The 26,022-nt window shown below is 38.8% G+C and overlaps 1 pseudogene; it reads left to right on the plus strand.

Moving 5' to 3' along the window:
• Nucleotides 1-14,295: 14,295 nt before the first annotated feature.
• On the plus strand, nucleotides 14,296-19,809 carry LOC115840920 (la-related protein 1B pseudogene; annotated as a pseudogene).
• Nucleotides 19,810-26,022: the final 6,213 nt, after the last annotated feature.

Below are 26,022 nucleotides of genomic sequence, written 5' to 3' on the forward strand. Positions count from 1 at the left end.
CAAACTTACGGTTACCAAAGGGGAAGCATAGAGTGGGGGAGGGATAAATCAGGATCTTGGGATTAACATACACATACTACTATATATAAGACAGAAAACTAATAAGGACCTACTGTATAGTGCAGGGAACTCTACTCAATACTCTGTATATGGGAAAAGAATCTCAAAAAGAGTGGATATATGTATTATATGTATAACTGAATCACTCTGCTGTACAACTGAAACTAACACAACATTGGAAATCAACTATACTCCTATAAAATTAAAAAAAAGGAATGATTGTTGCGTGGGTAATGACAATAATCTCCTTATCACTACCTGCTAGAAGTCCAGGTGCCTCAGGGATCTCCTGTCACAGAGTGAATTCATTCTCTCTCTACATGAAGGAATCTGTACCTAGACTTTGCCTCTTCTGTCTCCTTCCTTATTAGAAGGTAATAATCTCACCATTCCAGGTAGTTCCATCATTCCTAAAGTTTTCGTCATCATTTCTTCCAACAGCTCGAGGCAATCTTAACGTCAGTGGAACCCTAGTGGCCTGCCTGGTACTCAGAAGCAACCCAAGCAGGATATGTAGGTTAAAGTCCTGTTTCTGCCACCCATCCTCCCATCCTTCCCCCACCCTCCCCAGTTTTGCTACTTTAAAGCAAGCAAAGCCACATTTATTCCCTATGCAGGCTCAGAAAAATGTGTGTTGGCTAGAAAAAATGTTTATACTTTTTTCCAGAGTGATCATGAGTATTTCTAAGGAGTAATCACTAAACAATGACCTACTCTCATATATATTTATTCAACTACTCTCATTACTTTATAATCTTACATTATGTGCTCACTGTATCATTATACTGAATCTAATACAGTATTGGCTCTTATATTGTCAATAATAGTTTTCAGTTACCATCTGGATGCTTTAAATGTATTAATGCTTAGACTTTAAAAAATTAAGAAGAGTTTCTGTTCAATAAATTGTTATCACTATCATTTCAAAGCATTTATTAAGCATTTCATTCCATGTGGTACTATTCTAGCTGGTATATAAACAAAAGAAGGCAATACCTTTTGCCTAGAGGTTGAATAGTAAACATAGGAATTGTAATTGATTTAGTTAATGTAAATATTCATAATTTTCACTGATAAAGAAGGAGACCAAGCTCAGCCTGGGCTCAAAGAGATGGCTGCATCTTAGAAAGGCCTTTATTCCATTTCCTGAGTACTTACTATACTCAAGATCTTCATGGGCTTACAGAGAATGATATGATAGAAACTCTGCCTTCTAGGGGCAAACAATCTTATGGGGAAACCCAAGAACTAGTTTTCCCTCCTTCTGAAGGTCATTTCACATCTCTTCAGAAACCGTACTTTAGCCTTGCTCTGCTGACATCCCACCCTGAACCACTGCTTACCTGCTGTTCTTAGGGCCCAGGATACACAGGCTGCAGCCCCCTGTGGGCTGATGGTACCCTGTCTACAGGGTCCTCCATGGAAGGCAGAGAAACACTGGACAGATGTTACCTCTTTAAATCCATGTCCCTTGTCGAGCACATCATTCCACAGAAAATCTGTATTAGGATGCAGTTACACTTAGTTGGCTGTAACAGAAACAAACAAACAAACACAATGGCCTAAATGATATTTAAGTTTACTTCTTTCTCTGAGAATAAGCAGTGCAGAGATGATAGAATGGTTCAGGAATCCACGCTCTGTCTTGTTTTGTCATCCTCAACGTGAGGCTTTGATCCCATGGTCTGAATTGGCTATTTCAACTCTGCTCACCAACTTTGCATTGGATGGCTGCTGTATGCAGAACAGACTGCAAGGGGTAAGAGAGTAAGTGAGGAACCCAACTAAATGACCACTGTAGTCCGCATGAGAAATGGAAGTGGCTTGGACTGAGATCGCAGGAATGGAAAGAGAAAGAAATGGACAGATCTGAGATATCTGCAAGTAGAGTTAACAGGCCTTGTTGAGACATAAGATGTGTGTGCAACAGAGGAGGAGATTGTTGAGGGCTGTGTGAAGAGTGGAATTGATGATTCTTAGGCTCTGGCTTTAACTGCTGGGTGGTTCCATTAAATGAGTTGTGGACAACTTCAGAAAAAATTTTAGGGGAATCAAATTAGTAAGAGTTACATTTAGGCAGTTAAAACTTGAGATTTCTATTAGACAATTATGAGACGACCTGTTTGTCTACTGAGTTTTTTTGTTTGTTTTTTTGCAGTACGCGGACCTCTCGCTGCTGTGGCCTCTCCCGTTGCGGAGCACAGGCTCCGGACGCGCAGGCTCAGCGGCCATGGCTCACGGGCCCAGCTGCTCCGTGGCATGTGGGATCTTCCCGGACCGGGGCACGAACCCGTGTCCCCTGCCTCGGCAGGCGGACTCCCAACCACTGCGCCACCAGGGAAGCCCCGCCTACTGAGTTTTGACTACTATCGGATTTCTCCTTCCTGTGCCCTGATGCCTACATGGATACCTGGTCCCCAAATGCTTCCATAATTAGAAAGAGTTGTGTTGCTCTCCGTTCTTCAGTTTTATTTCTGGGGTTTCCTGGCCATTTGTTTCAGACCAGTCTTTGTAGATCTCAGTTTCCCCAGCTTCATTCTGCCTGGTGCTGGTTTCCTGTCCCCAGAGTGAGTTCTGATCCTGTGTTTCTATAGTCACAGGGTAACTTGAGACCAAGTCAAATCAAGCTGTTGGGAATAGACAAATCGTTTTTTGAAAAGAAACAATTTCTTTCCAATTCTTGCAAAATTTCATCGTCTATAATTTTCTTCTTTTGGTGTTGTTCATTTATTGGCATATGCAAAGAAATAAAATGCATTTTTAGAAAATGTCCAAACACTAAATAAATATTAGTAAGTTGGATATTTACTACTGATATTTTCTTATTTTGAGAATAAATATCCATTGCAGATGAAGAGAGAGGCAAAAGAGAAGCTATTATGTTCTTTTTTTTTTTCAACTATCTGTGACCTGCTCACTGTACATCAACTATATTATATAGACTTTCTGTTGGTAATTTCATGCTCCATTTTTTTTAACATCTTTATTGGGGTATAATCGCTTTACAATGATCTTTATGTAAAAAAAATAGCTTAAGGGTATCTTCATGGTACTAGAGCTGGTCCAAAAGTAGTTCCATTAGGTTGCTGAAAGCTGATCAACCTATAGGGGACTGTGAAACACTAACTAAACCGACAAACAATAGACTGGTCTCCTCAAGGGAAAATTTAATACATTGCCATGTGAAATAAACCCGACTTAACAATGGGATCCTGTTATCTGTATAGCAGGTTCCCTCTAAAACCAGTTTACGTGTTAATAATTTGCTTGACAGATACAGAATAGGACACAGAGTGTTAGATGCTCTCAAAAGATATCTCCATTAAGTCATCTGAGTCTGGGAAATTAGCTTTCTTTATTCTGGGGATACTTTTATCCAGATTAGAGCTCTTGGTCTTCTAGAATCAAAGCAGCCTCCTCTTGGAGAGTATTGGAAAACAGTGACAAATTCCACAGGTACCATTTCAACGTGACAGGCAAGCTACAGTGCAGTTGGAGAGAAGGAACGAACAGTTTCATTTTATATTAGTGGCATTTGAGCCATGTCTTCTTGACACAGGGATTGGTCATTTCCAACTCTACCAACAACACATCTGTAAGTTGTCTCTTCAGCTATTGGTATTACGATTACATTCTGTTTTCACTTTCAGGTGATGACTTTTTCCTTATTCTACACCCACATTCTGGATATTCTAGTGTAGTCCTTCATGTGCCAACAACATTCAACTTTTAAGAATGACTTTAGGGACTTCCCTCGTGGCACAGTGGTTAAGAATCCGCCTGCCAATGCAGGGGACACAGGTTCGAGCCCTGGTCGGGGTAGATCCCACATGCACGGATCAACTAAGCCCATGAGCCACAACTACGGAGCCCACATGCCACAGCTACTGAAGCCCACGTGTCTAGAGCCCGTGCACCGCAACAAAGAGTAACCCCCTCTCGCTGCAACTAGAAGAAGCCCGCGGGCAAGCAACGAAGATGCAACGTAGCCAAAAATTAATTAAAAAAAAAAAAAAGAATGACTTTAAAGCTGTGTGCCACAATCATTACGTTTACTAGGAATTCACAAGGCTCTTCTCAATGAAATTATTCAAACTAATTAATGATGTGTGTGAATCTACTGAAATGTGATGACTTACATAAATTGGGAGGGAATAAATACCCCATGGGTGCCTTGAATTCCAATTAGTAAATGGATATGTGTTCAAAATCAATGAGGAAATAAATTTATACATTTCACACTTATTTATCCTATTTGTTTTTACCCACTTAGAAGAAGTTTATATTATTTTTGATCTTGCAACAAAGGCTGTGTTGCTGGAAATATAAAAGTGGAGAGCTGGAAAATTATGCCATACATTTGATCATATAACTTTTGTACATGACTTAAACTTTTTAAAATTAAACAAGTATTGAACACATAAGTTATCTAGAACATTTATAGAATTCAGAAGTAACGGGTAAAAAGTATAAGCTGATTTTTATGTTCTAGATTGCTATTGATATAAATCTGTTTTTTAAACATGAATGAGCATTGACTTTTCTAAAATACTATTTTCTCCTTTAATTTTTCAGTGCCATAAATTACACAGAGTGATTACCCAATAGTGGACTGACTTTGTTTACCTAGAATAAACCTTACCTTGCTCATGTTGTATTATTCTTTAATATATTTCCATATTCAATTTGTTACTCTTATATGTGGGACTTTCACAGGTATGTTCAGGAATGATATTAGCCTAGAGTTTTCTTTTCTTCTTTAATACTATATCCTTGTCTGCTTTTTTTTCTTTTTTCTTTTTTTTTGTGGTATGCGGGCCTCTCACTGTTGTGGCCTCTCCCGTTGTGGGGAACAGGCGCCAGACGCACAGGCTCCCCAGCCATGGCTCAAGGGCCCAGCCCCTCTGCAGCATGTGGGATCTTCCCGGTCCGGGGCATGAACCTGTGTCCCCTGCCTCAGCAGGCGGACTCTCAACCACTGCGCCACGAGGGAAGCCCCCCTTGTCTGCTTTTAATATTAGAGTTATACTAATCTCCAAGAATGAGTTCAGAAGCTTTGCATATTTTCCAATGTTCTAGAAAATTCATACAACATAATTTCTTGTTAGAATTCTTCTGTGAAAGGACTTGGCCTGGTGCATTTTCATTCTTTTTTAATAACTTTTCTATTATTGAGAAATTCAAACATATACAAAAATAGAGAGGATGACATAATGTAACTTGATGCTCCCATCACCCAGCTTCAACAATTGTCAACTGACAGTCAATTGTTAAATCTAGTACAGGCATACCTCAGGGATACTGTAGGTTCCATTCCAGACCACTACAATAAAGCAAAAACTGCAATAAAGCAAGTCACATGAATATTTTGGTTTTCCAATACATATAAAAGTTATGTTTACACTATACAGTAGTTTCTCAAGTACGCATTAGCATTATATCTAAAAAAAAATGTATGTACTTTAATTAAAAAAACTTAATTGCTAAAAAATGCTAATTATCACTTGACAACACAGGGTTGTCATGAACCTTTGATTTGTAAAAGGTTTTGTGAAGTGCAATAAAGCACAGGGCAAAAAAATGAGGTATGCTTGAATTTTAAATATTATTTCAAAGCAAATTCTAGATGCTACATGATTTCATGTGTAAATATTCCAATATGGATCACTAAGAGATTAAAAACTCTTTATGAAAACATACCACAGTACATTTATCAAACAAAATATATCAATTCCTTGAATATATTGCCTGAATATTCCAAGGAATATTATTCTTTGAATAACAATAATTCCTTGGCTATTTGAATATATTCCTTAATATAATCAAATCAGTATTCAAATTTCCAGTTGTCTCCTAAATGACATTTTACAATTTGTCTGTTTGAATCACAAATAAGGTCCACATCGATACTAAAAAACTACAGTCATCAAAACAGCATAGTACTGGCACAAAAACAGAAATATAGATAAGTGGAGCAGGATAGAAAGCCCAGAAATAAACCCACGCACCTATGGTCAATTAATCTACGACAAAGGAGGCAAGACTATACAATGGAGGAAAGACAGTCTCTTCAATAAATGGTGCTGGGAAAACTGGACAGTGAATGAAATTAGAATATTCTCTAACACGATACACAAAAATAAACTCAAAATGGATTAAAGACCTAACTGTAAGACCTGATACTATAAAACTCTTAGAGGAAAACATAGGAAGAACACTCTTTGACATAAATCACAGCAATATCTTTTTCGATTTGTCTCCTAAAGTAATGGAAATAACAAAAATAAGCAAATGGGACCTAATTAAACTCAAAAGCTTTTGCACAGCAAAGGAAAGTAAAAACAAAATGAGAAGACAAGCCACAGAATGGGAGAAAATATATGCAAATGAGGTGACTGACAAGGGATTAATCTCCAAAATTACAAACAGCTCATGCAGCTCAATATCAAAAAAACAAACAACCCAATCAAAAAGTGGGCAGAAGACCTAAATAGACATTTCTCCAAAAAAGACATAAGATGGCCAAAAGGCACATGAAAAGGTGCTCAACATTGCTAATTATTAGAGAAGTGCAAATCAAAACTACAGTGAGCTATCACCTCACACCAGTCAGAATGGCCATCAAGAAAAAGTCTACAAACAATAAATGTGGGAGAGGGTGTGGAGAAAAGGGAACCCTCCTACACTGTTAGTGGGAATGTAAATTGGTACAGCCACTATGGAGAACAGTATGAATGTTCCTTAAAAAACTAAAAATAGAGCTACCATATGATCCAGCAATACCACTCCTGGGCACATATCCAGAGAAAACCATTGTTCGAAAGGATACACGTACCCCAATGTTCACTGCAGCGCTGTTTACAATAGTCAAGACATGGAAGCAACCTAAATGTCCACTGACAGATGAATGAGTAAAGAAGATGTGGTATATATATAAAATGGAATATTACTCAGCCATTAAAAGGAATGAAATAATTTGCAGCAACATTGATGGACCTGGAGATTATCATACTAAGTGAAGTCAGTCAGTCAGAGAAAGATACATATCATATGATATCGCATATATGAGGAATCTAAAAAAAATGGTACAAGTGAACATATCTACAAAACAGAAGCAGACTCACAGACTTAGAAAACAAATTTATGGTTACCAAAGGGGAAAGGAGGTGGGGAGGGATAAATTGGGAGTTTGGGATTGACATATACACACTGCTATATTTAAAATAGATAACCAACAAGGACCTACTCTATAGCACAAGGAACTCTGCTCAATATTCTGTAATAACCTAAATATGAAAATAATTTGAAAAAGAATACATGTATATGTATAACTGAATCACTTTGCTATATACCTGAAACTAACACAACATTGTTAATCAACTATACTCCAATATAAAATTAAAAATTAAAAAAAACAAACATTAAAAAAACATATAAGATCCATGTATTGGAATTGTCGATATATATATTTTTAAATTTATTTAATTTATTTTTATTTGTGGCTGTGTTTTGTCTTCAGTGTTGCACGCGGGCTTTCTCTAGTTGCGGTGAGCAGGGGCTACTGTTTGCTGAGGCGTGCGGGCTTCTCACTGTGGTGGCTTCTCTTGTTGTGGAGCGTGGGCTCTAGTCACGCGGGATCAGTAGTTGTGGCACGGGGGTTTAGTTGCTCCGCGGCATGTGGGATCTTCCCAGACCAGGGCTCGAACCCGTGTCCCCTGCATTGGCAGGTGGATTCTTAACCACTGCACTACCAGGGAAACGCTGTCTGATATATTTTTAAAGTCTGTTTTAATCTTGCTTTTCTTTTATAGTTTTTATTCTTTCAACTTACTTGTTGAGGAAATTAGGTTGCCATATAGTTTCCTGTGGTCTGAATTAGTTTTATCCAATAGAAATAAAATGAGAGCCACATGTGTAACTTTAAATTTTCCAGTATCCACAATAAGAAATGTAAAAAGGGACAGGTGAAATATATTTAAATAATATATTTTATTTAATCTAGTATGTCCAAAATATTATCATTTCAACATGTAATCAATATAAAAATTATCAAGATATTTTACATTCTTTTTTGGGGACACAAATCCAGTGTTGCATTTTACATTTATGTCACTTCTTAATTTGGACTCAATTGCTCAAAGTGTCACATGTGACTCATAGCAACAGTACTGGACACCACAGGTCTGGCTTTTGCTGAATGCATCCCTGTGATGTAGGTTCCCGTCTTCCTCTAGACTCTGTATTTCCTGTCAATTGGTAGCTCCTTTAAATCTAGAGGCTTGATCCTTAAATGTTTTATTTAGTCTCTTGGCAAGACTACGTCATAGGTGGTATGTTCTTCCATCAGGAGGCACGTATGTCTTGTGTTCACTCCTTTTGTGATGTTGACAGCCATGGAAGCTTAATGTTTACATCTATTAATTCATCTGGGGGTCATTCACTCTATTAACTCATTCGATCACTGTTTTTCAGCTCTTAGCAGAAATATGTCTATAGAGGGAAACTGCCCATCATAAACTATTTGGGTATCTGGATATATAGTTCATACAAGAAAAGCAAAATAAATGCTTGATTCTGCTTTTTTTATTAGCTAGTTTTCAAAATAATGAGTTGATTTTCTAGTATTCTCCAACTTAGACCAATACGTTTTATTATTATTATCTCTTCTAGCTATCCCATTGCTGTATATTAAAAAAAAAATCACTCGAGCTTTAAAAAAATGTTCTTTCTCTCAGTTTCTGTGGGTCAGGACTTCAGGAAGGACTTACCTGGTGCTCTCGGCTTAGGGTCTCAGATGGAGGCTGGAGCTGGATCAGTGGAGGGCTGGCACAACTGAGGATGGCTGGGCTTTCTCCCTTTTCTGTATCTCAGGGCCTTTTCATGTGGTCCCTCTACATGCACTAGGTTGGAAAACTCTCAATGTGTCAACCTTAAGGCAACCAGATTGCCTACATGGTGGCTGAAGGCTTCCAGAGAGAGTATTTTAGTGAGTGAGATGAAAAGCTGCATTGCCTTTTAAGACCTAGCCTTGGCAGTCACACACCATCACTTCCACAGTCCTCTCCCTCATGGGAGTGATGATTAGCCTTCTGGTCATGACTTATTTATGTATTGCATAATGATATTACCACAAGTGAGCAGCTGAGAACAACACGTGTCTATTAGCTCACAGTTTTTGTGGGTTAGAAGTCTGGACATGGCTTAGCCGGGTCCTCAGCTTCGTGGTCTCATGATACTGTAATCAAGGAACTGGTCAGGGTTTCCGTCTCACAGGAGTCTTGAGTGAGGAAGGATCCACTTTCAAGCACATGTGGCTGTTGGCAGCTGTCCATTTTCCTGGACTGACTGTTGAACCAAGGATTTCAGTTTCTTTTTTTTTTTTTTCCCAGTTAGGACAATTTTTAAAATCAAAATTATTTATTCACATAGAGAAATTCTTTACACAATTTTTTTTTGCCTGTGAGTTATTCAGTGAGCATCTTTTTTCCACGTAGATTCCACATAATCAGTTGTTAAGTAAACAATTGGTGAAATTAGGTCAAACAACAGAAATTTAACAAGTTATTTTACAATTATAGGGTATACTTGTCATACAAATCATACAGTTCTTTTGGGGAAAACAATTTGTTTTGAGAACCGAATTAGCTCCTTAAGCTGCAACTAGAGAAAGCCCATGCAAAGCAACAAAGACCCAACACAGCCAAAAATAAAGATAAAATAAATTCAAAAAAAGATGGGTTGCAATTTTATGGAATGAAATCAGGCACATGTAATCAGGCCCATCTTTGTTACCTTTGCCATGTTCTATTAGGTGGAAGAAAGCCCAGTTCCCACCCATATTCAAGAGATGGGGATCACACAGGGCATTTGGCCTTTCTTTCAATTCCCAATATATGCCACGATCTGTCCTGTCGCAGGGCATTTGCATAAATTATTCCTCTTCCCCAGATGCCTTTTTTCCCCCCAAGTTTACCTAGTTAATTCCTACTCCTCCTGCAGATTTCAACTCCATCCTAGTTGCTCTGTTTCTTGGGAGGGATTTGTGGAGATTTAAAACTATGCTGTCACTGTCATCTTTCCCCGGAGCATGTCTTTTTGCATAAGATTTTTAGATACCTTCTAACTTTGTTTTTTTCATCTATATAGTTTCTCTCTCTGTCTCCCTTTAAAAGTTTTGTTATGTATATTTTCCAATAAGATCATTCACTTCATAGAGATATTGGTCTTCAATAACCTCCAGAAGTTAAAACAAACTTCCTTCATCTCTACAGCTGTCTCCCTTCCTTATGTGGTTTATTTGGTGTTTCTCTCTTGTCATCATCACACTTGCCAAAGATCTATTTCATTGCTCTTTCAAGGAAATAACTTGTGATCTTACTGAACAAGTTGTACTGTCTATTTAATAAGTTTTATATTAGTTCTTTATTAATTGCTTTTATTTTCTTTGAGTTATTCTGTTTTTCTTTTTCTAGTGTCTTGAGTTAATTTATTTATTGATTTTTTATTTTATTTTATTTATTTATTTTTTTTGAGTTAATTTATTTTTAATTGTTCTTGATTTTTAATATATTATTTAAGTTGATACATTATCCCCTGAGTATTACTTTGGGTATATTACTTAAGTTTTAGATAATTTTTTTTCTCATTTTTAGTTTATTTAGAAGCAGTTTCTAATATTAGTTTTAATTTTCTCTTTACGAGTTTTTCAGAAACATTGTAAGCGTTTTTGTCATCTTTTTAATTTCTAACTTTTTTCATTGATATCAGAGAATCAAGATTATGATTTCTGCTTTCAAGAATTTCTTGGAATTGGAGATATTTCTCTTTGACTGGGTTTACGTTCAATTTTTGTAGCTATTTCATTGGTGTTTGAAAACAATGTTCATGCTCTCTTTTTTTTGGAAGGGAGTTAAAATATATTTTTGATCAAGTTTGTTAATTATATTATTCAAATTCTTTTCATTCTTTCTTAAGTTCTGTTTACTTGATCTATCAATTTCTGATATATATGAGTTTCCCACTGTGTTTGGGCATTTGTCAAATTCTTTTTGTATTAATATTTTTATTTTGTACTTTCCAAGTTACGTCAGGTAAAAGTTTTGACTGTTCTGTTTTTGTAGCTTGTTCTTTTCATCAATATAAATATTCCTCTGTTTCCAAATTTTTCATCTTGAAATTTACTGCATGTGAAATTAGCATCACCATACTTGCTCCCTTCTTACTAGCATTTACCCTGGATATCTTTTTTGGAAAACTTTATTTCAATTGTTTGGGTCATTTTGTTTTAGATACGGCTCTTATGAAAAGCATATGACTGGATTTTTTAAAAAATAGGTTTTTTCTGTTTGTTGATAAAGGAAGTTAATTCATTCATATTATTGGATCCTGTCCTGACATTTTTTTTTTTATGTTTCCCATTCACTATTCTTCCTTGTGGATTTTTCTCTTCCCTCTGAAGATCAAGAGAAAATCCTAAAAGTTCCCAGAGGAAAAAAGAGAGGTTACTGACAAAAAAATATGAGGCAGAATATCAATGAATTTTCCATCATCAATACAAGATACTGAAAGACAACAGACAGTGTCTCTAGTTCTGAGGGGAAACTATTTTTACACCAAAACTCTATAGTCAGCCAAATGTGACCACGTTCAAATGTGAGACAAAACAAAAAAGACATTTTGGAACACGTCACGAATTCTGCAGGACTTGGGAAATGCCACTGCTGCCCACTGCTCAGTATGGAGTAGGGAAAACCACCCTGAATGGGAGGGTCTCCTCTGGTCCAGCTCTATTTACTGTGGTCTTTTTTATTCTTGCCCAACTGTGTTCCTTGTATTTGTGGCTCCTGAGCTTGGGGCAGGGGTCAGCAAACTATGGCCCTCAGGCCAAACTCACCCTGTCACCTGTTATCAATAAAGTTTTATAGCAACACAGCCATGTTCACTTATCCACATATCCATGGCTGCTTTCACCCTGCAATGGCAGAGTTGAGAAATTGTTACAGAGACTGCGTGACTCACAAAACCTAAAATCAGGGCTGGGACTAAGGTGTGGAAAGAGAGGTGCTTTGGGTGCAATATTAAGGAGGTGCTCCTTTTTTTTTGCGGTACGCGGGCCTCTCACTGTTGTGGCCTCTCCCGTTGCGGAGCACAGGCTCTGGACGCGCAGGCTCAGCGGCTGTGGCTCACGGGCCCAGCCACTCCGCTGGCATGGGGGATCTTCGCGGACCGGGGCACGAACCCGTGTCCCTTGCATTGGCAGGCGGACTCTCAACCACTGCGCCACCAGGGAAGCCCAGCCTTTTTCTTTTTAAAATACATTTGTGGCATGTGCTTTCTAGGGGATGAGGCCCTTCATATCAAGGACTCTTTGCCAAGATTGTTTTACATCTCCCCTAGCTCCCTTTGTGGGCTTCAGTGTTTTGCCTAAGGTCTGGTTCAAATCACAGATAAGTGAGGAAGACGAGGTACAGGCAGTTCTCACTTTTCATCATTGGTGCTGGTCCCCCTGGCACTCCCCATACTTCATGTCACTCTGCTACCCTGCAGGCAGTGGTTTTTGCATAGGTCCAAATGGTGAAACCAACAGCATGTTAGCAGTTGGAATAATACTCATGACAGTCAAGAATTTATCTTATCTCAAGGTGATTAAAGACTTGGTTTTCAGATTATATTACATCTAAAGATGATCTAACCTGTAGCTGAAGGTTGGTATTCTCTCAGTTAGCAGCCAGCAAGAAATATAAAAGCCCATTCCACATTAACCAGATAAGCCATTCTAGAATTAAGTAGATAGAAATAAATGCAAAAATAAACAAATGGGACCTAATCAAACTTACAAGCTTTTGCATAGCAAAGGAAATCATAAAAGAAATGAACAGACAACCTTCGGAATGGGAGGAAATATTTGCAAATGATGCGACAGACAAGAGCTTAATCTCCAAAATATACAAACAGCTCATACAACTCAACAACAAAAAAACAACCCAACTGAAAAATGGGCAGAAGACCTTAATAGACATTTCTCCAAAGAAGACATACATCTGGCCGGTAGGCACATGAAAAGATGCTCAACATCACTAATTATTAGAGAAATGCAAATCATAACTACAATGAGGTACCGCCTCACGCCAGTCAGAATGGCCATCATTAAAAAGTCTACAAATAACAAATGCTGGAGAGGGTGTGGAGAAAAGGGAACCCTCCTACACTGTTGGTGGGAATGTAAGTTGGTGCAGCCACTATGGAAAACACTGTGGAGATTCCTCAGCAAACTAAAAATGGAATTACCATAAGATCCAGCAATCCCACTCTTGGGCATATACCTGGACAAAACTCTAATTCAAAAAGATACATGCACGCCTATATTCAAAGCGGCACTATTCACAATAGCCAAAACATGGAGATAACCTAACTGTCCATTGATGGATGAATGGATACAGAAGATGTGGTACATATGTACAATGGAATACCACTCAGCCATAAAAAAGAATGAAATAATGCCATTTGCAGCAACATGGATGCAACTAGAGATTATCATACTAAGTAAAATAAGTCAGAAAGAGAAAGACAAATACCATATATCACTTATATGTGGAATCTAAAACATGGCACAAATGAACTTATCTACAAAGCAGAAACAGACTCACAGACATAGAGAATAAACTTGTGGTGGCCAAGGGGGAGGAGGGTGGGGGAGGAAAGGACTCAGAGTTTGGGATTAGCAGATGCAAACTATTACATATGGGATAGATAAACAAGGTCCTACTGAATAGCATAGGGAACTATATTCAATATCCTGTGATAAACCATAATGGAAAAGATTATTAAAAAAAGAATGTCTATATGTGTATAACTGGTCACTTTGCTGTACAGCAGAGACTGGCACAACGTTGTAAATCAACTATACTTCAATAAAAAAATAAAATAAATTAGAATCAAGTAAAAAAAACCCTAGCACTTAAAAAAACAGATGTCACTCATATCTTCTTTTGCATATCACTAAGTGATATTATTCATCTAATCAAGGGTGAAAATCTAGGATAAAGTGTGGGATAAAGGAAAAGATAAGCTAACCCAGTAATACAATTACTTATACTTCTTATAATCATTTTTTACAAATAAGTCTCAGAACAACATTTCTTCAGCAGGCCTAGAAATCAATAATCCAAATTAAAAGGGAGAGTCAGTGTTCTTTAAGAAGAATAAAAATGGAATGACTTCCATGTAATAGTTAGCATGAGTAAGAAGCTGGAATCCATTCATAACATGGAGAAGAAGGGAGGTACTGCTTCTCTACAAGAAAAATTAAAAGCAATCAGAAATAATAGAAAAACAAGAAACTATAAAAGAAAGTCAGAGTTCAATATGCACTTTAAAATGTGTAAAGCTTTTTGAATATTGGTGGAAAGGAAGAAGAATCCATTTGACCTTGACTCCAGAACATTCTTCTTTGAGTGGCATAGGGGCTATTACGACGGTACTATAAGGAAGAAAGGCACTCTTGGTTGTGACTGTGTTTCTTCTCTACAAAAGGTCATGGCTCCTGAAGGGCAGCTCATCCCTGGAAATTCTGGTAACTACTCCTTCCCTTGTCACTTCTGACTTACAGATTACCAACCATGGGGAATCACCATCCTTTATTGGTTTCCCTTAACCCTGTCCACATTTTTGTAGAAGGTCCCTTCATTAAACTCTCTTCAGTCACCTCTTTTGAGAGTATCTGCTAGTATCCTGACATCAAGAGAAAGAGAGTGAGGCAATACCTTGAATTCCATTTACGTTCCACCCAGGGATGATTGTAGGCCCATGACGTAAGTGTGAGATGAAAGGAGAGACATGAATCTCCCCTTCCCTCTGTCAGTTTCAGTCCCATGTCCATAAGCCTCTCATACTGTGCTCATCTTGTGCCAAGTATGATTCTAGTGTTCGATTGTTCATTTGTTTGTTTGTTAGGTCCAAACGGCTCCTAAACACAAACGTACCTTGGGCTTAAGCGAATCAACAGAAATCAACTCCCATACCCACTGTTTACTCATGTAGAACGACTGTATGAGTTGCTAAAAAGCTCCTGTCCTGCATCTTGGTGAAAAGATCAGGCTAGATCTGTTCCCACTCACCCCTCTGGAGACCTTCTGTGGGCAAGGCACAGCCTCCACCCCCACGTGCAGTGGCCCTTCCTGTCCGTATGTCAATGGAAAGACTGGTTATGTTGGACTTACTGAGAAACCTTTCAGTCTGGAGCTCTATACGCTGATAAAACAAAATACTAAACTTTGAATAGCCTCCAAACCACAGCATAACCTTCCAAATCAATCTGGCTTCCCATGTTGGGTCATGAGAAGGGACTTGTCAGATGTTTCCATGTGATACCAACGCATCTCAACAAAAGCCCAAATCCAGGCATAAAGCTCATCGACTAATGGTTAAATTTTCTGTTTTTCAGGAAAACACCTCTCCTGATGTTCAGGTCAGCTCAACTGTAAAGAGCATTGCCTCTCCTCCATCCCCCTTCAGGTCCACTTCCATTTTGGCTTCCTTTCCCTCACTTGCCCAGTGCCAAAGCCCTTCCAAGTCTGCTTCACTCAGCTGCCTGGAGGCAACCACACTGTTTCTCCACACCCTGATTCCAAATGCTCGAGTAAACTGATTCAGTTGTGAAATAGACAACACGGGCTTCGAATCTCCCCATTCTGGGTTCTTTTCTCCTTCCTCGGTGCCCGCTTCTTCCATCTCAAGTTTCCAAGATCTTTTTGCTTGGAAGCAAAACCACTCACCCAAAAGGTTTTCTTTTTTCAATTATGTATATTTGATCTGAGTCTCCGTTCTAATAATGGCAAATCTTTGCATTAACATAGGGCTGGCTTTGCAGTACTTTGACATGGTCATGGTGCTACTGTAAGATTACCATTTTTGACCCGGTGTCAGTGTGGCCAGACTCCTCTGCTGGTTATTGATATAGCACGATCACCCTTCTCAACTTAGAGCAGTGAAAAGGCCCGTTTCTATACAGCACTAACCAGGTGCTTGTCATTAAGTACACTGATCGATCATTGTGTGGGGTACTTCATATGCGCTGTTCCATTTCACAGCCACTTTAGTGTTTTTATTGTCCCTACTTTAAAATAAGAGACTAAGCCCGTTTCTTCTTCCTAATGCTACTAAGTGTCTATTTCCTTCCTTTTCTTTTGAATATAGGCTTTTTGTTTGTTTTTAGGACAAGGATTGTTCCAAAAAATAATAATAATAACAATAATGGCTATTTATTGAGCATTTACTATGTACAAGGCATTGTAATGAATGTTCTATAAAAATTGCCTAATTTACTCCTTTGAGGTGGGATTACCTTAGAACAGAGAGATGAGATACTTTGTCTTGAATTACACATCTAGCAAGTGATAGAGTAGGGTTTGGACCTGGAACCATCTCACTCCAGCTCCTCAGTACCAAAATCTCCCTAGTTTCTAGGTGGACCAATCAATACAGTGATGAATAATTTCACTGAAACGTCAATAAAAAATAAAATGATGTTGTAAAAAACAAAACATGTTACAAAAATCACTTCCTGTTGGCTAACTGCGTAACAGAACATCTGTGGAACTGGAAAAGAAAAATTTAAAGTATTGCAAATAGTACCTAATAAGAAAATTGGAAACACAGCACTCATGATTTTATCTGAGTTGAAAGTACACACAAAAATTCAGCAGTGCCTTTGGTCTGGCTGTATTCCTTAACTGATCTGTTTCTTCCCTCAGGGAAATATTAAAAAAGTCTCCTACATCATCTCCTTAAAAAGTGGCTTACCCGGTAGATTCTTGAAATTCTATGTAAGAGCACTGGAGGCTAATTAATCGGTTGCTTGCCTTATTTCACTCTTATTCTCCCTGCCAGATACAACTCTGATGTTTATAGATCTAACTTTATACAGTCTCCATCAAAGACAGGTTGGCCTCATGTACTTGGAAAATAAGATGTCTTAAACTGAATGGGTCTCTCATGCTGAACATCTTATGCTACTCTTTCATTTTTTTCTTTCTCCAAAGTTTATTTTCTCTTCTAAAAAGAGTTCCTTAAATTTGCTACTTATTCTTTTTTGCTTCTTCTCAAATCCTTGTTCACTTCTTCAAAAATAAAATTAGAGCCATTCCCCAAGGGTTCTTCCCTGGTTCTGTGTCTGTAATTCCATTTTAAATCAGTGGTCTCTTGCGTAAATTCTCATATCCTGACTGACTCCCTAGGACAAGCTCTTCGCTCTCTCTTTTCTCTCTGCTCTACCATTCTTCTTATTTTTCATGTCATCAATTATTTTCTGATATATGTTTCTTTATCTTTTTCAACTTTTTTGCTCTACTCTTATGGTCCTTTCATTGCTTCTGCCCTTTTGGTTGGCAGAACTGAGTAGCCCAACTACAATATGACCCAGCAATTCCACTCCTACGTATATATCTGAAAAAACCCAAGAACTGATTTAAAAAGATTACATGCACCCCAATGTTCAGAGCAGCATCAGTTACAATTGCCAAGACATGGAAGCAACCTAAGTGTCCATCAACAGATGAATGGATAAAGAGGTGGTGTATACACACACACACACACACACACACACACACACACACACACAATGGAATACTACTCAGCCATAAAAAAGAATCAAATTTTGCCATGTGCAGCAACATGGATGGACTTGGAGGACATTGTACTAAGTGAGATGAGTCAGACAGAGAAAGACAAATACTGTATGATATCACTTATATGTAAAATCTAAAAAATAAAACAAACTAGTGAATAAAAGAAGCAGACTCACAGATACAGAGGACAAACTAGCGGTTACTAGTGGGAAGAAAAGGGGAGGAGCTATATAGGGGTGGGGGAGTGGGAGGTACAAGCTATTGGGTATATAAGATAGGCTACAGGACGTATTGTACAACATGGGGAATATAGCCAATATTTTGTAATAACTGTAAATGAGTGTAACCTTTAAAAGTTGTATAGGGACTTCCCTGGCAGTCCAATGGTTAAGACTTTGCCTTCCAATGCAGGGATTGTGGGTTCGATCCCTGGTCAGGGAGCTAAGATCCCACATGTCTTGTGGTCAAAAAACCAAAACACAAATAAAGCAATAAGAAGCAATGAAAAAAAGAAACCAAAAAAAAAAAAAAAAAAACCAAAACATAAAACAGAAGCAATACTGTAACAAATTCAAGAAAGACTTAAAAAAATCAAAAAATAAATAAAAAAATTGTATAAAAATAAAGAAGCTCTTACAAAAAGACTGAGTAGCCCATTTCTGCTTCTCGTTTTCTGTATGATTTGAATTAAACAAAGTATTGATTTTAAGCCCATTCCCCTTTTCCTCTCTCTCTTCTTCCCCCAGGGATGGAGGATTGGCTCCTGGTGGCTTATGAAACTTTTGTTTCTTTCTGCATGACTGTAGAACAGTGACTATCAGATTGACCTGTGAAATTTTCCCAGATAAATATTTCTCACCTTCCTATTTCTTCTACCCTTATCCTTGTATTCCAGGAGTGGGGTAGCCCGGGAAACAGTGAGCAGACACACGTGTTTTGACAATGCTTTAAATGTGGTTTTCCTGCAGTGAACTTCTACTCTTTAGCCATGCCACTGATTGAGATCCTCCACTCTAGAAGCTTCCATTTCCTGAGTCAGAAATAGACACATTTGTTTAAGGCGGTATCCTGTCAGTTGATGAATGGGCCATCGGTTTAGTAAGCAGTAAGTGGAGCGCTTCTGGAGGGAAGATGTTAGTGACATGGGAAGGATGAAAATCTTCTTTTTCATCTGTAATAATCACTTGTTTAATGCAAGGGTTAAGGTTGAGCAGATATTTATTTCATTCTAATTAAGAGTAGTTTCAGGGCTTCCCTGGTGGCGCAGTGGTTGAGAGTCCACCTGCCGATGCAGAGGACACGGGTTCGTGCCCCGGTCCGGGAGGATCCCACATGCCACCGAGTGGCTGGGCCCATGAGCCATGGCTGCTGAGCCTGCGCGTCCGGAGCCTGTGCTCCGCAACGGCAGAGGCCACAACAGTGAGAGGCCTGCGTACCGCAAAAAAAAAAAAAAAAAAAAAGAAAAAAAAATAGTTTCACATGTTGCAAGGAACTTATTTCTTGATGGAAGACCTTAAAAAAATTGCTGTTTTGCATTCATATCAGACCAAGTCTCTGGTTCATATATAGTGTCTGCCCCAAATTCTTCAAGAATTGGAAGTCTACTGAGTCCAAAGAAAAATACTGAAACAACTAATATTCAAGCAATATCTAGAGGTTATCTTCTGGTTTGGCTGACTTAGACTCAAAGCCTCGGATAGAAGTAAAAAGAGGGACACTGTGTATCTCCAGTGAAACTGAAGGAGTCAACGTCTGTGCCTGATGAGGCATTAAATCAACTGAATCCTCCAGAAGAACAAGACTTGATTTTCTTTTATTTGCTGAAGAGATGCAACAAATAGGAGGATGAAAAAACACATTTACTGATTGGTCTGATAATGATTCAGACTGTGAAATTGATGACTAAGATTCAAGCAAGATTTTGATTATAAATGAGACGCCACTTTACCTGAAAAAACATCCTGGATGAGATCAAACAGGCAACCACAAATCTATGGCAAAAATTACATCTGAACTTGCTTAAGTTATCAATGGTGGTCTCTATTATAATGAACAAGATTTATGCATGGAAATAGATGGAAACAAACATAAAGACAGTCATAAAGAAACTGACAAGATGATCTAAAGTTCATATGGAAATTCAAGGGACCCAGAATAGCCAAAATAATCTTGGAAATGAAGAACAAATTTGAAGGATTACACTTCCAATTTGTAAAACTTACCACAAAGCTATAGTAATCAAGACAGTGTGGTACTGGCATAAGGATAGACATTTAGATCAATGGAATAGAATTTAGAGCCCAGAAATAAACCATGCGGTAAGCTGATTTTTGAAAAGGGTGCCAAGACCATTCAATGGGAAAGGAATAGTCATTTCAACAAATGATGACAGGACATCCAGATGGCCACGTGCGAAAGAATGAAATTGAACAATTACCTCATACCATATGCAAAAAATTAACTAAAAATGCATGGAACACTGTGATATTATGTTTTATAGTAAGAAATAGTCTTCACCCTGTTTCTGGCACAGAGCTCCTCAAACCCTTGGAGTTTCCAAAGTGATGAGAACAGTAAAGGTATCTTTTGTTATGCTACTGAAGTGACTTTTTGACTTAAGGATGGGACCTGTTTGCTAATCAACCATGTGATTAGAGGGCTGAAACTTTTAGTCCCACCCCCTGACCTCTGGGAGGGGCGAGAACCTTGATGTTGAATCAATCACCAATTGTCAATGATTTAATCAATCACAATTATGTAATGAAACCTCTGTTAAAACCCAGAAAGTACAGGGTTTGGAGAGCTCCCTGATTGGTGAACACATGGAGGTGCTGGGAGGGTGGTGCGCTTGGAGAGCACATGTGAGCTCCAAGCCTCTTCCCACGTAGCCTTGCCTTACACATCTTTTCCATCTGGGTGTTCCTGAGTTACATATTTTTATAACCCCTCTAGCAAATTAATCGAACTTGAGGAGGAGGTGGTTGTGGGAACCTCTGATTTATAGCCAGCCAATCAGAAATACAAGTAATAACCTGGGCTTACAACTGGCATCTGAACTGGATGGGTGGGGCAGTATTAGAGAATTGAACCCTCAAGCTGTGGAATATGATGCTATCTCTGGGTAGATAATATCAGAATTGAGGTGAATTCTTGGGCACCCTGCTGGTGTCTGATAATTGTTTGCTGGTGTGTAGGGACCTCCCCCCTGCCACCCACATTGGATTTGGGTCCAGGAACCTATTTTAAACACTTAAATGTAAGAGCCTAGAACTATAAAATTCGTAGAAGAAAACACAGGCATAAATCTTTGTGAACCTGGATTAGGCAATTGTTTCTTATATGACAACAAAAGCACAAGAAAAAATACAAAAGAAAAAATAGTATACTGGAGTTCATCAAAGATTAAAACTTCTGTAGTTTAAAGGACACCACCAAGCAAGTGAAAATCTGACTCACAGAATGGGAGAAAGTATTTGTAAATCATACCTAGAATACATAAAGAACACTTATAAGTCAATAATAAAAAGACAAATACTGTAACCCCATTAAAAAATGGGCAAAGAATAAAAAGATATTTTTCAAAAGAAGATAGACAAATGATCAATAGCACATGAAAAGATACCTGACATCATCAGCCACCAGAAAAATGCAAATAAAAACCACAAGGAGATAGTATCTCACACCCACTAGGATGGCTATAATCAAAATGACAGACAGTAACAAGTGTTGGCGAGGATGGGGAGAAAATGGAACCCTCATACCCTGCTGATGGGAATGTAAAATGGTACAACGACTTTGGAAAACAGTCTAGCAGATCCTCAAAATGTTACATGTGATTCAGGAATTACAATCTTAGGTATATTTCACTTCTCTTGGATAAGAGAAGTGAAAACATATGTTCACACAAAAACTTGTACATGGATGTTCACAGAAGCATTGCAAAAGTGAAAAGAACCCTAGTGTTCATCAACTGATAAATGGATAACAAAATGTGGTATATCCATATAATGTAATATTATTTGGCAATAAAAAGAAATGAAGTACTGATACACGCTGCAACAAAAAGACATTATGCTAAGTGAATGAAGCCAGTCACAAAGACTACGTAATTGTATGATCCCATTTATATGAAATGTCCAGATGAAGTAAAGCTGTAGAGACATAGGGCTGGTGAAGTAGAGGAGGGGAATGTAAGTAGCTGCTAATTGGTACCAGCTTTCTTTTTATGGTGATGAAAATATTCTAAAGTTGATTGTGGTGATGGTTGCATAGTTCTGTTTATGTAACAAAACCATTCAATTGTACACTTTAAATGGGTGAACTGTATCACCTATGAATTTTACCTTAATAAAGATGTTATAAAAAAGAAAACATGCTGTTCTGTTGGTATAGAATAAATTCTTTAAAAACAAGTTCTGAAGACATTTTCTTGCATAGAATCTCAAGCCATGCTAGTGACAGCAGGCTGACAGTGAAGTATTGCTTGATGTTACACTAGAAAGCTGGAGGAAGCTTAAGGAAGAAGGTAAACAGTATAATTGAAAACTACCTCTCTGATGTCACAGAACATTCCTATTCTCAACAGAAAGATTTTATTTCTCAAATTTCTTACTCTTTGTGAAGTACAAGAAATCAGAAGAAAAGAAAGGAGAGTAGAAATGCTATTTCATCATTGTTTGAGGCAAAGAAAGTTCTGCATCAGGCAGACCTGTGTGCAAATCCTGACTCAGCTCATCGTGGAGCAACAAATGCCAAAGTTATTCATCTAATTGTAGCGCTACAGCTGAGGAACACTGTTGAAATCTGTTTTCTCATACATAGTCCAGGAATAATTGGGTATTTGTTTTTTACTAGCTGGGGTCAGTGAACATTAGCTAGTAAAAAACAAATACCCAATTATTCCCGGACTATGTATCCAGAGATTTCTTTGGGGGAAATAGCCTCCTCAATTCCTATACTTCTGGTGTATATGAATGAATTCCTGGTTTTCCATATATGTGCCTCAAGCCTGGCTGATCAGCACATTCCATGGTTTAGGGATGGGGACAAATCAAATTTAGTCACTGGGATTAAGCTTATGACCTTTGTTTGAACTACTGAAGTGGAGTTCTCTTTGCTGCTGCTAAACTGAATCTGACAGCGTAAATATCTGGAGCTGCTCAACCCTTATTGCACATTCACAGACTGAAAGCATGGGTAGGATGGACACAGTAGAGAGATGCAGAGGATCTGGGCCTTGGGGACATCATATATGGTCCTTGTTAAAAGCATATCAGCAACAGCTCTGGACCTTTCAGTTATATAAGTTGATACATATGTTTTTAAGCTTAAACAAGTATAAACTGACTTTTCAACTGTACCGAAATGAATCCTAAAAGTAGAATGATGTCTTGGCTAGTTTCTATGGCTGTGTAACAAATGACCCCCAAACAGGATGGTTTAAAACAAGAAAATTTCGTGGTTCAAAAGAAGAAAACATTTATTTTGCCACGGTCTGGGCAAGGAATGAAGGTGGTAGCTTATTTCTTCTCTACTGGGTATTCAGCTGTGGTGGTTTGAACAATGAAGGCTGGAATTATTTAAAAGCTTGTTCACTTACATGTCTGGTGCTTGGTCTGGGAAGGCTCAAACAGTTGGGACTGGAGAAGTTGGGAGTCCTTTCTCTCTAATTCTCTTTCCCTCCCCCCTCCCTCCTCTCTTCCCCTGTCTCTCTCCTTCTGTCCCTGCTTCCCTCCCTCCCTCCCTCTCTCCATGTAATCTCTGCATGGCAGCTTCAGGATAGCTGAAGTTCTTAGATGGCAGCAGAAGACCCCCAAGGGAGAAAGAGCTGGGGAGAAACTCTAACGTTTTTTACGGCCTAGCCTCATACATCATGCAGAGTCACGTCCACCATAGTCCAAGGCCCACCCAGATTCAAGAGGAGCAAACACAGACAGAGGAGTGGCAACATCATACTGTAAGAAGAACACGTGGTTGGGATACACTGGTGTGGCCGTCTTTGAAAATACCATTGGCCACACTTTGTGGGGTATTTGTAAGGATTAAATGGGGAGTTTTTCAAAAGACTATATTACAAAGATATAATACAGAACGGAAGACCAGAATGAGCTGAGGGACCCTGAGGAGACCAGTGTGAACTGGAAATAATTCTGTGGCCAAGCCAGGAAGATGCTAGAGAGAAGAGATGGAAGAGGAAGATGGGTGGAGAAAGTAATTACCCAAGTTTTACCATGTTGAGCTTTAAGGGCAATATACACAGAAATTCGGTAAAGGAAATGTGAAAATAACATTTATGTCATAAATCCGTTGTTCTTTTTACATATGCTAGTATTTCTGATGAAAATTGTTTATTTACTTATTTTTGCACTCATGCTTGAGTAATAAGAGAGGGTGGGAAATGGTGCCAGCTTCTCCTCTTGGTTCAAAATGCCTGTGACTGAAGCTTTACTCTATTGATCCCATGACTGGAACCAATTGCCAACACTTCAGAATTCCAAAAATGTATCTTCAATGTTTTTTTTGAGAAATCATATAAGTATTTTGGAAGTGTAAGCTGTAAAATTAAAATTACAAAGTGTGAGCCAATGTTGTATAAAATATGAATGAGATTATTGCTGAAGAATGAGAATAGAGGGTTAGGAGAATAGAAGGATAAAATGGATAAAGCCTGCAACTAAATTGATCAACTAAGTCATAGTAATAAAAAAAAATCCCCTTTAGATGTGAAGTCTAAAATATTCCAAAGGAACTAGCTTTCCAACTTGATAAAAGTTATTTTGCCTCCTCTGAATGTCAGTTTCTTCATGGACAATATGAGCGAGTTGGGTTAGAGGGTCCTGACTCTTGTGGGGAGGTTGTCAGACTTCTTTCATAATCAAACAAGAGTTCTGGACGCTCTTCCCAGAGAAGATGCACAGATACGCACATTTTCCACATGATATCAGGGCTATGGCCTCTAAGTCCAGGTATAAAATTCCTGGACGCCTGGCTTTCTCTGTCTTCTTCCTCTAAGTTCTGTGGTCGAGGAGACTTGATTTTGATACAACTTTCATACCTCCCCAGATGTGGAAAGACTGTTAATCCTCCTTGAGTTCATCATCAATTCTTGGACCCAGGGCCAGCTTTTTTTTTTTTTTTTTTTTGTGGTACACGGGCCTCTCACTGTTGTGTCCTCTCCCGTTATGGAGCACAGGGTCCAGACGCGCAGGCTCAGCGGCCATGGCTCACGGGCTCAGCCGCTCCGCGGCATGTGGGATCCTCCCGGACCGGGGCACGAACCCATGTCCCCTGCATCGGCAGGTGGACTCTCAACCACTGCGCCACCAGGGAAGCCCAGGGCCAGCTTCTTGAGGTGTTACGTGTGCAATCACACATGGCCCCATGCTCAGAAGAGCCTTACACTTAGTTTAATGCTCTATTGCCGCCATCTTGACATTCTTAATAACTTTTGGACAAGGAGTCCTATATCTTCATGTTGCACTGGGCCCAACAGATGATGTAATGGTCCTGCCCTGGCCGTCCTCTGAGTCGCAACCCTTCCTTTTCATATTCCTGAGAAGTGGGCATCCAGTCTCTGTGTGGACTCATAGAGCAAGGAGGAACTCCACACTTTTCGAGGCAGCTGTGTCAATCCTAGGTAGACCGGAGGGTTAGACATTTATATTGTGCTGAAATCTACCTCTCTATAACTGCACCCACGGATCACAGTTTTCTGTGTCTTGTGTGATGTTTCTTCTGACATAAGAATGTTTTACATCTTTTAAGACAGCTACCATTCCCTGCCACCTTAAAAGAAATCTATTAAATTAAGGAAATAAATCTTCCCTTCTTTGATTGATCCATGGAAAAAAGAAAGGCTGTAGAAAGCTCACACAAGATGAAAGACCACCTGAAAGGGCCAAATATGAAAAGGAAATAAAGTGATTACGATTGACACCGGAAGATGAAAAATCAGGAGAAAATTAAAGAGGATCAGTAGGGTTTCTGCTTCTGAAATGGAAACAAGCTGTAGTAGTGTTTTTTGCATCATAAAAAAGTCCCCAAAGAACAAACTATGCTAATGCGATTTGCTCTCATTTTGAAATTGGTAGTGTTAAGGAACAGATCTCTTTTTTGGTAAGGAAATGACTGAGCTTTGGTTATTTCTGAGGCTCTTCCTTTTCTTATTTTTTATTTTATTTATTTATTTTTTTTGCGGTACGCGGGCCTCTCACTGTTGCGGCCTCTCCCGTTGCGGAGCAAAGGCTCCGGACGCGCAGGCTCAGCGGCCATGGCTCACGGGCCCAGCCGCTCCCCGGCATGTGGGATCTTCCCGGACCAGGGCACGAACCCGCGTCCC

This window comes from Globicephala melas, chromosome 9 (genome assembly GCF_963455315.2).
Source record: "Globicephala melas chromosome 9, mGloMel1.2, whole genome shotgun sequence".
NCBI classification, from domain to species: Eukaryota; Metazoa; Chordata; class Mammalia; order Artiodactyla; family Delphinidae; genus Globicephala; species Globicephala melas.